This window comes from Coenobita brevimanus, chromosome 104 (genome assembly GCF_032717465.1).
Source record: "Coenobita brevimanus isolate Jiangsu-jjx chromosome 104, ASM3271746v2, whole genome shotgun sequence".
Lineage (NCBI taxonomy): Eukaryota > Metazoa > Arthropoda > Malacostraca > Decapoda > Coenobitidae > Coenobita > Coenobita brevimanus.
This window is the reverse complement of record NC_137057.1, coordinates 44,444,017-44,456,200: the sequence shown is the minus strand read 5'-3', so window position 1 is coordinate 44,456,200 and position 12,184 is coordinate 44,444,017.

Here is a 12,184-nt window from a genome sequence, read left to right as displayed (position 1 = left end):
TAGGCAGTGGTGGTGGTTGGTCTACATGAGGTTGAGCAGCAGTGTGCTGTGGTGCCGGGTTCGTCTGCGGTTTCTGGGAACAAAGGAATGAGTGGGCATTGTGTTCTCCTCCACAGTTGCAGCACTTGGGTTTGAAGTGTTCACCCCTCTTGATTTTTTCCAGGCAAGTGGTACCTTCATGCTATTCACAGTCACGTATGGATGTGTCTTACCTTCTTTGAATAGTACCTCAAAATCAGGAAGCTGTTTTGCCACTGAAGTGGCCCACTTTGTTCTTTCTGAGAGGGAGAGCTCACAATCCGAGGGAAAATTCAGCTTTTTCACTCTGACATCATGTTCCTCTTTGACACCAACGTCCATGCCATGTTCAGGTGCTGGCATATCGGCGTCCTCCTCAGTACGTTGTCGTTTCTTGACACTAGGACCTGTGTCACTTGTGTCACACAGTGCCACTCACTCCCTAGCCGCGGCACCACCTTCCTTGTTCATGTCTCAGGCTGGCGATACTGCTACTTCTTGCCCCTCCTCGTCACTTTCCGAGGACGGGGGACTATTATGGGCATCAGTCTGGGCTATGTTGCTATAGGTATGGTCTGAAGGGCTAGGCCTGCTGTGTTTGCAGTGACTGCAGTGGTGATTGCGTTGACGGCTGCGGGAGGCCATGTCGGCACACACACACGCTCTATGGCTGCTCGGGAATTACTGAATAGCAAAGAATAAAAAAAATAATCATCGTATTGAAGAGGATATTTAGGATCTGAATAAACATTAAATAGAACGAATGTGTCCAACAGGATCTAAGTGACCCTGAACTGACTACCTGAGCATTATTCATTAGTAATAATGGTTAGAATCAGTTTCCATCAATGCATTTTACAATCTGACTTTCCACCACAAGTAGAATAAAATCGCCTGGCAACAGGAAGAAGTGTCTTCACTCAGTGCACTCCCCCAGGTTCTTTCCTAGTGAAAGTCGTGATGGCAAAGCCAAAGAAGTTTTTTCTTTTTTATACGAGGAAGAAGGAACCAAAGGCTACGAGCCTGCAAACAGTTCCTTCCAAGGAAAACAACAAAAACAGTACAAAAGAGAGCCAAATTCAAGATCCATTCATTTCGAGATGCCTGGACACACTGCGTTTAAAAGCCTGGAGATCATAGGAAGTGAACAGAGGGAGACAGTTCCAGAGTTGACCTGTTGCATAAATGAAGGACTAGGAGTATGGTTAACTCTTGAATTAGAGAGTTGGACAGAAATGAGATGAGAGTTTGTTGCTAGACGGGTGCAGGGGATGCAAGAAGACAGCTCAGAGGAGCAGTGCCCATTGAAGTAGCGATAGAAAAGAGATTAAGAGGCAACAGTGCGGTGAAGAGGCAGAGGTTGAAGGGAGCCAGTAAGTGGAGGAGAGTTAGTGAGACGAAAAGCCTTTGATTTCACCCTAATGAGAAGAGCTGTAAATGGGGAGCATCCCCATGCATTTGAGTTGTACTCTACAGAGGGGCGAATAAAACCCGTGTCAACAACTGTGCAGGGGTAAAGAAGATATGAAGTCGGCTTAACACACCTAATCTCTTGGAAACAGATTTTACTAGAGATGCTATATGATCTTTCCAAAATAAGTCCCGACTGAATGAAACCCCAAGCATGTTCAAGGATGATGGAGGATTGAGCTGGATGTTATTAAACACTAGAGGTACTCCTGTGAAAGATATTGTTGGGTTGATAGGTATAAAAACTGAGTCTTTAATGCATTAATAACATCATTACTTTTACCCCAGTCAGATATATGAGCCAAGTTAGACATTAGGTGTGCCATAGCCTCAATCTGTTGAAGCAACTTCTGAGATGGACGTTGTGGGAACCGGATGGAAAGTTGAGTGGATAGGGTTAGATGTACAGCTTAGAAGGTCATTGATGAATAAAAGGAAGAGAGTTGGCGATAGGACAGAGCTCTGAGGAATACCACTGTTGATAGATCTAGGAGACGAATGAAGGCCGTCTACAACAGCGGCTATAGAACGACCAGAAAGGAAGCTATAGATGAAGGCATAGATAGAAGGATAGAAACCGTAAGAAGGCAGTTTGGAAATTAAGATTTATGCCAGACTCGATCGAAATCCTTTAAGATGTCAACTTCAATGGCAAAGATTTCGTCAAAGTCCCGACAGGAGGATGACCAGGAGTCTGAAAGGTAGTTGAGAAGATCGCCAGTGGAGCGTCTCTGACGGAACCCATACTGACGATCAGAAAGAAGATTGTGATAGGAAAGATGCTTTAAAATTTTTTTGTCAAGAATAGACTCAAAAACTTTTGAGACACAGGATGTTAAAGCAATTGGGCGATAGTTAGAGGTTGGGAATGGTCACCCGTCTCTGGGACTGCCTGAATGAGAGCAAACTTCCAACAAGAAGGGATGGTACAAGTTGAAAGACAAAGGAGATAGAGTTTACCTAGGCAGGGTGTAAGCACAGAAGCACAGTTCTTGAGGACAACAGGAGGGAGTCCATCAGGCCCGTATGCCTTGTTAGTATTGAGGCCAGTGATGGTAGAAAATACATCAGCTGAAGAAATTTTAATGTCAGCCATGAGGAAGTCAAAGGGGGGAAGTGATGGACGAACAGCACCGGAATCATCTAAGGTGGAATTGGAGGAGAAAGTCTGAGTGAAGAGATCTGTTTTATCAGTAGAAGAAATGGTTACAGAGCCATCAGAGTAGAAAAGAGGAGGGAAGGGTGATGAGGTAAAGATGTTAGAAAGGTTTTTGGCAAGGTGCCAGAAGGAGCAAGAAGCATTCGAGTTGGAGAGTTGAAAGCATTTAGTACGGATGAAATTATTTTTTAGCAGAGCGAAGAACAGACTTGGCATGATTTCGGGCAGAAACATAAAACAGATGTGATTCAGGGATGGGTTGGCTCTGGTACTTATTATAGACAATCTTCTTGTTGCAGACAGCATTAGGACAAGCGTGATTAAAGCAAGGCTTTCTTGCATTAGTCAAAGGATATGAGAACGGAATGTATGCTTCCATGCCCGAGAGAGCAACCTCTGTAATGCGTAAGGCACACTCAAATGGCTCCCGGCCATGGAAGCAATAATCTTTCAGGGGAAAACCAAAGAAGTACCGCCTGAGGGCCTCCCAATCCACAGCTGCAAGGTGCCACAGTCACTGTTTCTTTGTAGGGTCCACAGGCTGTATTGGAGCAATAGGACAGGTTAAGGTAATAAGGTTGTGATCAGAGGAGTCCAATGGAGAGGAAAGACTAACAGTGTAAGCAGAAGGGTTCGTTGTAAGGAAGTGGTCAGGTATGTTGGAGCTCTCTCCAAGTCGGTCAGGGATACGGGTAGGGTGCTGTACAAGCTGCTGTAGGTCATTAAGGACAGAAAAGATATAGGCTTGTTCACCAGGAGGATCAGTTAATGAAGAGGAGAGCCAAAGGTGGTGGTGAACACCGAAATCTCCTAGAATGGAGATTTCAGAGAAAGGAGAAATGAACAGAAAATGTTCCATCATAGAAGTAAGATAGTCGAAGAAATTTTGATAGCAGAATTTGCGGATAGGTAAACAGAGCAGATATATTTAGTCAGAGAATGACAGGAGAGCCGAAACCAGAGAGTACAGAACTGAGAAGAGTCAAGTTCAGGAACACGAGAGCAAGATAAGTCATTGCGTACAAATACTGTACACAACAGCCACCTTTGGCTTTGAAATAAGTATAGAGAAAGTAGGAGGATACAGAAAAGGGTTTGCTGTCAGTTGCCTGAGACAGCTAAGTCTCGGTTATGAAGAGAAGGTAAGGTTTAGAGGAGAAGAGGTGGTGATCAACAGAGAGAAAGTTAGAGGAAAGGCCAAAACAAATAAAAAAATGATCTTGTGGTGCAATGTGCAGAAGAAATAGCGGAAGGGTTATTGAAAAGTCTCCAAATGTGAAACTAAGTGTAATCTGACAGGCTGGGGCAGCAGGATTGGTCGAGTTTTATGTTCTCAAAATGTTGCCGGAACACCCTATCTTGAACAAATGCAGTGTCAGCTGTTGGACTATCAGTGGGTGGCTGACCTAGGTTTCTTAGAAAATACTGTAATTAGAAGTAAGAATGTTGTTACATGTATTCATACTGTTCGGTTGTGGAACAGTGTATCTGAACATTTGTGGCAGCTTCTCTAAACTAGAGTAAAAATGTACATGGTGAGAGGAAAATACAAATGATGTGGTATATGGTGTATCATAATCTGTGATTGTGTTGTGTCCTACACTACCTCAGTAATCAACTAATCATTTACTTGTTTCACGCTCATGCTTAAGGAGCACCATATCTGACTGCTAATTATAGGGATAAATAGTGTGAGAACAATAGAGACGGGGAGTGCAAAGACAGGTCCAAGGAGATTCTTTAACATTAAAGTTAGGACAGTGTGAAAGTGTGTATTCCTTTCTGTCCCAGTTCCCTCCCGGACTACAAGGAAAACTGTCCAACACATTGAGGTTCCAAAACAAAGATACGTTTTTACTTTACTGTTACTAACTTTGTACAAGATGGTTACATTACTTTGGCAACACCAGTGGAAATAAGTCACTCAATACACGGAGCTTTGACTCAATTACATGTAATAAAAAACACATTAAATGTAACATAATGATTCACTTTTGAGTCACTATAGGGATTCACTGAGACTAAATGGAGAGGTGAGAGTGTAAGAGAGTGGATGTATGAATGGGGTATATGTGCGGTAGTTTGTGATAATGAGAGGGCAAAAAGAGTGTATGTACTGTTGTGTGCAAGAGATGGAAGGAGAATACAAAGGAGTGTGGATCAGTTGGTTCAAGGATTGTGTGGGTAAGATTGCAAGTTGGAATACAAATGTGGGCAATTTTGTGTGTATATGCCCCTACGGAACACCGTGGCACCATAGTGGAAGAAGAGTTCAGGGCAAATGTGGAATCATGCATGGAAAAGTCTGAGACAAATGAGAGAGTGTTTTTCATTGGGGATATGAATGGAAAAGTAGGGAATGTGAAGGTGGATGGAATAGTTGATGAGTGGGGGTGTGCCTGCAGAAATGGATGAGAATGGCAGTGCTCTAGTGGACATTTGTGCAGGGAGGGGGCTGGTCATAGCCAATACCTTCTTTAGGCACAAAATGATCCACAGGTAGGCTATATGTGACGAGAGATGTGAAGGGTGGGCAGTGAACTGAATGAATGGAAGGCAATGACTAATTATGTGTGTGTGGATGAGAAAATGAGAAGGTATGTTATGGATACAAGAGCATACAGAAGTTGGGTGAGTAAGCTTTCAGACCACCACTTGGTGGTGGTGAAAGTCAAGGTACAAATGAGATGGATGAAAAGGAGAGGACAAGAGGAAGTGGTCCATATATGGAGGATAGAAAGGTTGCAAGAGGGTGGAAAAAGGCAGAATGTAAGTGAGAAGTGGAGAAGCGATTGGGTAAATATGATTTGGAGCAGATGGGGGAGGTGGAAGGTGTGTGCAAGGTATTCATAGAGGAAATCTGTGCAGGATGTGAGGCGGTGTGTGGGGTGAAGAGAAGACGAAAGGGGGTGCAAGGAACAGCATGATGGAATGAAGAGGTGAAACAAGCTGTGGCACAAAAGAAGAAAACATACAGTGAGTGGATGGGAAGCAGTGACATGGAGGAATCTGAGAGACAAAAGAGAGATTTATATGTAAAGTGGAAGAGAGAAGTAAAAAAATTAGTAAGACAGAGTAAGAAGAGAGTGGATAAGGAATTTTGAAGGAATTTGTAAAATGAAGGAAATGTAAGGAAATGTTCTTGAAGGAGGTAAAGAGAGTTAAACAGGGTGATAAAGAAGTGAGTAGGGGAGTGAAAAATAAAAATGGTAGATTGATAGTGGAAAGGGGAGAAGAAGGGAGCAGATGGAGAGAATACATTAAGGAATTGATAAATATAGAGAATGAAAGTATTGCGAGTATAAGTGGCTGGGGAATAACTGGGAGCAAAGGAGAGATGAAAAGAGAAGAAAGAGTTCAGTAGGATGGAGGTAGTGGAAGCGTTGAAGAAAGTGAAAATGGGGAAAGTCCTAGGAATTACTGGAGTGTGTGGTGAAATGCAGAAGCACTGGGGAGAGATAGTAGTAGAATGGATATGGAAGATATGGAGATTGGCCTGGGAGAAAGGTAGAGTCCCGGAGGATTTGAAGTCAAGTATAATTCTTCCAGCGTACAAAGGAAAATGGGAAAAAGAAATGTATGCGCATTTTGACATTTAGTGTAACAGGAAAAGTATATGGTAGGATACATATTGACAGAGTTAAGGAAATAACAGAGGAATTAGTTGGAGAAGAACAGGAGAGTTTTAGGAAGGGAAGAGGTTGTGTAGATCATATATTCATCCTTAGGTCTTTAGTGGAAAAGTTTCCAAAGATGGGAGAGAAGTTGAATGCAGCCTTCATGGATTTGAAGAAAGCATATGACAGAGTGGATAGACAATGACTGTGGAAAGTTTTAAGAATATGGAGTAAATGGGAAGCTGTTGAATGCTGTGAAGGGTATGTATGAAGGTGCTAATGCTGCACTGTATGTGAATGGTGAACTGAGTGAATTTTTCTATCTGAATATTGGAATGACACAGGGATGTGTAATGTTTCCATGGTTGTTCAATCTGTATACAGATGGGGTGATAAAAGAGATACTAGGATGGGTAGAAGATGTTGGAGCAACCCTAATGAGAGAGGGCAGTGTTTGGAACTTCCTATTCTGTTGTTTGCAGGTGATACAGTATTTTTAAGTGAAGACAAAGGGGAACTGCAAGTGTATGAGTCTGGGAGAGTGTGTAAGAAACGAAATCTAAAGTTGAATGAAGGGAAGAGTAAAGTTATTGTCTTCGTGAGAAATGAAATCACTGAATGTACAGTGAGGTTGGATGATGAGGAAATGGAAATGTGAGTGCATTTAAGTACTTGGGTTGTATGATGAGTAAGGATGGAAATTTGGAGGATGAAGTGCTTGAAAGGGTACTAAAATGCGTGACTTACAGAGCAGTGCCCCCGAAATGGAAACAGAAGAATACCGTAGTGCCACTGAAATGGAAACAGAAGAATACTGTAGTGTCCCCGACAATGGGGCAAGTGAGATACAGCCCAGTATGCCTGGGAATGTGCCGACACCCCCACACGGACCCCACGGGGTAGCCACCACCAGTCGGAGCAACCCCCAGCAACAATGGCATATGTCAGCCCGGGCCGTGCGCCCCTATATCACGCAACCACCACGCCGTCGCCGTCGTAGGAGAAGGACACTACCTTCACGGAGTGGGATTGTTGAACCAGCTAGGGGTGGAGTTATCCTAGACACTCCAGACAGCGCCCCTCAGGAGACGGCCTATTGTCGCTCCCGCCCTCGTGAGACGGCCTATTGTCGCTCCAAAGGTGCCCTGGTTGAGATGGCCTATTGTCGCTCCCACCCTCATGAGACGGCCTATTGTTGCTCCGAAGGTGCCCTGGTTGAGATGGCATATTGTCACTCCCGCCCTCATGAGACGGCCTATTGTCGCTCCGAAGGTGCCCTGGTTGAGACAGCATATTGTCGCTCCCGCCCTCGTGAGACGGCCTATTGCCGCTCTGAAAGTGCCCTGGTAGAGACGGCCTATTGTCGCTCCCGCCTTCGAGAGACGGCCTATTGTTGCTCCAAAGGTGCCCTGGTACAGACGGCCTATTGTTGCTCCCCCCTCCTGCAGAAGGAGACGGCCTACTGTCGCTCCCGCCCTCATGAGACGGCCTATTGTCGCTCTGAAGGTGCCCTGGTAGAGATGGCCTATTGTCGCTCCCCCCTCCTGCAGAAGGAGATGGCCCACTGCCACTCCCGCCATCGTGAGATGGCCCACTGTCGCTCTGAAGGTGCACAGTGGTACGCTGACTCCCCCACTCAGGCCACGGCCAATTGCCGGGCCCCGACACCTGAGAGCCCTGCCCCTGGGCAGCCACGGCCAATTGCCGGGTCCCTGGGACGAAAGGAGGCAAGGAGCGAGACGTCATCCCGGCAGGAGATGAGAGCCCAGGCCTCCCGCACTGGAACAGCCCAGTCAGGCCTCACAGCCTCCCCTGGGCTCCGCTCCCTACGCCTGGCTCTGGAGCAGACGCACCTGACGGGCCCCAGTGTAAGCTGATGCCGCAGCCCTCCCCTGTTGGCGCCCCTAGACGCTGGAGACCACAGTCCGCAGTCTCTCCTGATCCTCCCCAGGACACCCGGGCGCGATCTCCATACGCCCCCACGACGACGTAAGGCTCCCACCTCCAGCCGAGACTTACACCAGAGGTTTCTGGAGCTATTTGGCCCCAGTCCCGAGGGCCACACCCCTGAGCCCAGCCCGGAGACCACAGGTAGCCCAGGACGCGAGAGGACGCCCCTACGAGTCGTCCCGTGCCCTCTCGGCACGCCTTCCCTTGGCGGTGCCCCTAGCCCGGCAGGATTGCCGACGGTGTGTTCCCGCCCCTGACCCCCACGATGAATACGTGTGATGCTGCCCAGAAACAGTGCAAGTGACTTAGGTTAAGTGTGACTTTACCTAGTGTAATATCGTGCAGTGACTTAATATAGTGAATATCGGGGCAAGTAAGATCACAGTGAGAGAATAAAGGACGAGTGTGTGTGAACCAAGATCTGATGAACTATATTTATGAGTGACGTCCCTTATATACAATTAGTAAGACTGTGCCGCCTGGAAATTCCTCCCTAGTAATACACCCCCACTGCTGTGAACTCTAAAGAAACAATACGAGAAAGTGTTAATGATATTCCCCCACTCACGCTACCCGTAAATCCTGTACGACACTCCCTCGTCCCAGTACCTAGTGTAAGTGTAAACCAGGAATAGAATCAATTACCAAAGTCCCTTTGCAATTGGAAAACGTGTAATTCCCATTGTTAATACTTGCCTCTCTCCAGTATTACCATAACTCCGTTCTAGCCGTCACAAGTCACTCCCCGCACCCCCCCTCCCCCCCCCTTGTGAGACTCACTCACCGCGCCTCACGCGCGCGCCTATATTTACTGTACCCTGAATACACTAGGCTTAATTGTGTTGGCATTAATATCAGATAAGCAAGTATCCTGCGAGATACACATATCCTAGATAAGGTTTTTATTTCTTGCTATATATTATGTTGTAATATCTGCTGATTTGTCCTGTGTCTGATTGTGGTAGTATACGTGTAAAGGAGTTTTTGTGTCCCGCCTCTCTTTATTGCACTAAGCTCCGGTCTCGAAAGAGGACCCCGCTCCACGTTCGGTGGTTTAGGGACGAGAAGTCAAGCCTATTTACACCTAGCATTACAGGTACAACTGGGAAGAAAGGTTGTTGGTTATCTGAAAGCAGTGATAAGAAATATGGAAGTGAGCACGGAAGTAAAAAGTCGCTGCATGACAGTATTGTGATACCATCTCTAACGCATGGAAGCGAAGCTTAGACCTTGTTGGAAAGACAAATTAACAGTGAGAGCAGTGGAAATGAGTTACTTGAGAGAACTATGTGGAGCCACATGGATAGACAGACTGTCAAGTGATGAAGTGAGGGAACATTGTGGTTTGGATGTGGATACGATTGCAAGCCATAGGAGAAATACATATAGGCTAGGTGGTTTGGCTATTTGGAGAGGATGGAGAGCGAGAAACTAACGAGGAGAGTGTATGTGAGTGAGGTAAAGGGCAGGAAAGAAGGAGGGAGGCTAAGGATGAGATGGAGGGAAGGAGCGGAGAGGGGGGGTGTGAGTTTAGGGGAGGTCAGCGAAATGGCAGGGGACAGGGCACCATGGAGGCGATTGACGCGTCTGGCAATAGATAGATGGTGCAAATATATCAAGATACTGTACACTACGGTGCAAAGTGCCAAAAGCATTTCAGACTTTCCTTGTCTACCAGTACACAGCAACAGAAATAAACTCGTAAACATACTGAAGGAGGATGGTGTCTGTCTTGTGACGTGAGGGAAAACATCTCGTATACATATAAAAGGTTGTTCGATGAGTAGGTGTCTGTCTTGTAACATGAGGGAAACCATCTCGTATACACTTAAAACGTGGTTGGATGAGAGAGTTTTTGTCTTGTAACGTAAGATTAAACAACAAACTAAACTAAACGTGGACGGCTGAGTGACTGTCTTATCCTGGGAGATCAAATAGCTCCGGCCACCTGCGCAAGGCAACAAGTGTTTATTCTTCTTGACGTCTCAGCTCGCTGCCCCGTCTCCTTCAGTCCATTTGTTCTTTGTGAGAGGCAACCATCTCTGAGGCACACGCGCCCAAAGAGTTCGTATAACATTAAGTTTGGTGATTACACTTGTGTCAAGGAACATTGTGTAGAGAATGCCGTTGGTGGACACAATGCTTTGTGCATGTAGCACGGACAACCAGATCTCATACCTAAGACTGTACTCTTTATTCTGCAGTGAACTTCCACCTCGCACCACATAAATTTCTTGGAGCTATATATTCAGTACAAAGTGCAGAGAGCCACTGAGTAATTGCTCTGTACAACTAGGATATGAAGCACAAGTGATCACATCTATCCTTAGTATTTAAGACACTGGCTGCAGAATATTACTGTCCCAAATTTACCTCTGCCGCAAACACACACACACACACACACACACACACACACACACACACACACACACACACACACACACACACAGACACAGACACAGACACAGACACAGACACAGACACACACACACACACACACACACACACACACACACAGACACACAGACACAGACACACACACACACACACACACACACACACACACACACACACACACACACACACACACACACAGCCATCCAAAACTTCCAAACGACTTTCTTCACACACCTCACATGGGATTCATCCCACAGAAACTGTCCTTTCCTGAGAGACGAGTACATCCAGCTATGTACAATGTGGTCATTATCCCTTCAGCATTGGTAACAACAAAATATGCCTCACAAACTTTTCACTGTGCAACTCCTCACAACATTATTTATTTATGTAATGCACCTCACATTCACAACATACACTCACCTTCAAAATAATCTCAACAGCAGATAGTGTGCCAGGGTTTTCTACAGACCATGGGTTTCATGTTTACGTGCAGTCCACGGGGTCTGTGTTTTCGTGCAGTCCAGGGGGTTTGTTTTCGCAGTCTAGGGGGTTTATGTCCAGATGAGCCAGGGAACACTGTACAGATGAATATAATAAAAGTAATTATTTATTAATTTATCTTTTTTAGTATGTTGTTAGTATACATCAAACACAAAGGTCCGCAGTTACACACGGTCACTTATATAATAGTCACTCAGATCAAACAGTGCTCCACTAACAGAACTACACATCCGTAAGTATTACGTTTCAGTTCATTCACTATCATTGTAGTATATGGATGCACGTCTGGTTTCCATATTATTGTTATATAAATCATTACATACATGATATATGTCTTATTGTATAATCACTGCAGCACGGCAGCGAAAAAAAAAAAAAGCTTGTGACGGCCATAATTATTTATCCGTCATCGCTTCACTCAGCAGCCGAGTCTGTGACGAATGTGAACTGTTTGCAGAAAAAAAAAAACATTAGCAGCTGATACCCAAATGTTGCAGTGGTTAACATTCCCATGAAACTGATAAAAAAGCAGAATATATATTAGTTAGATGGGGTGGCTGGGGTTTATTGCTCAGGTAATGCCACTCAGGGATGAGTGAGGCTGGTCACTCATTTTAAATGTCAGAACCAACTTGCCTAGTCCTTGGTTCCTACGCTCCTCATGGGGCAACACAGGATAGGATGATGGATGAATGGATGGATGGATTAAATTATCCTATCTCTGAATGCTTAACCAGTAAAGTTAATTTAATCTTCAACTCTTAGGTGTTAGCCGTAAATTAATTGGTCCATTCCTGAATAACCACAATGGCAGGAGCATAACTGTCGCTGCAACCAATCATAAATAGGAAATAAAATGCTTTAAATCCTGTTCAGTCACACGTACGAACCGCAGGTCCATCACTGGCTTGACCAAGAAAAGGCGTGGGTAACTGCACATACAGAGTGAGACATCTGGTGTTATTTTGACCACTCACATCCACGTCCCACAACACTTGGCTTTAGATCAGAGACTGCACAAACTTTGGCAAGTGGAGAAACATCATCGCATTAGGCATGCAACTTCTGT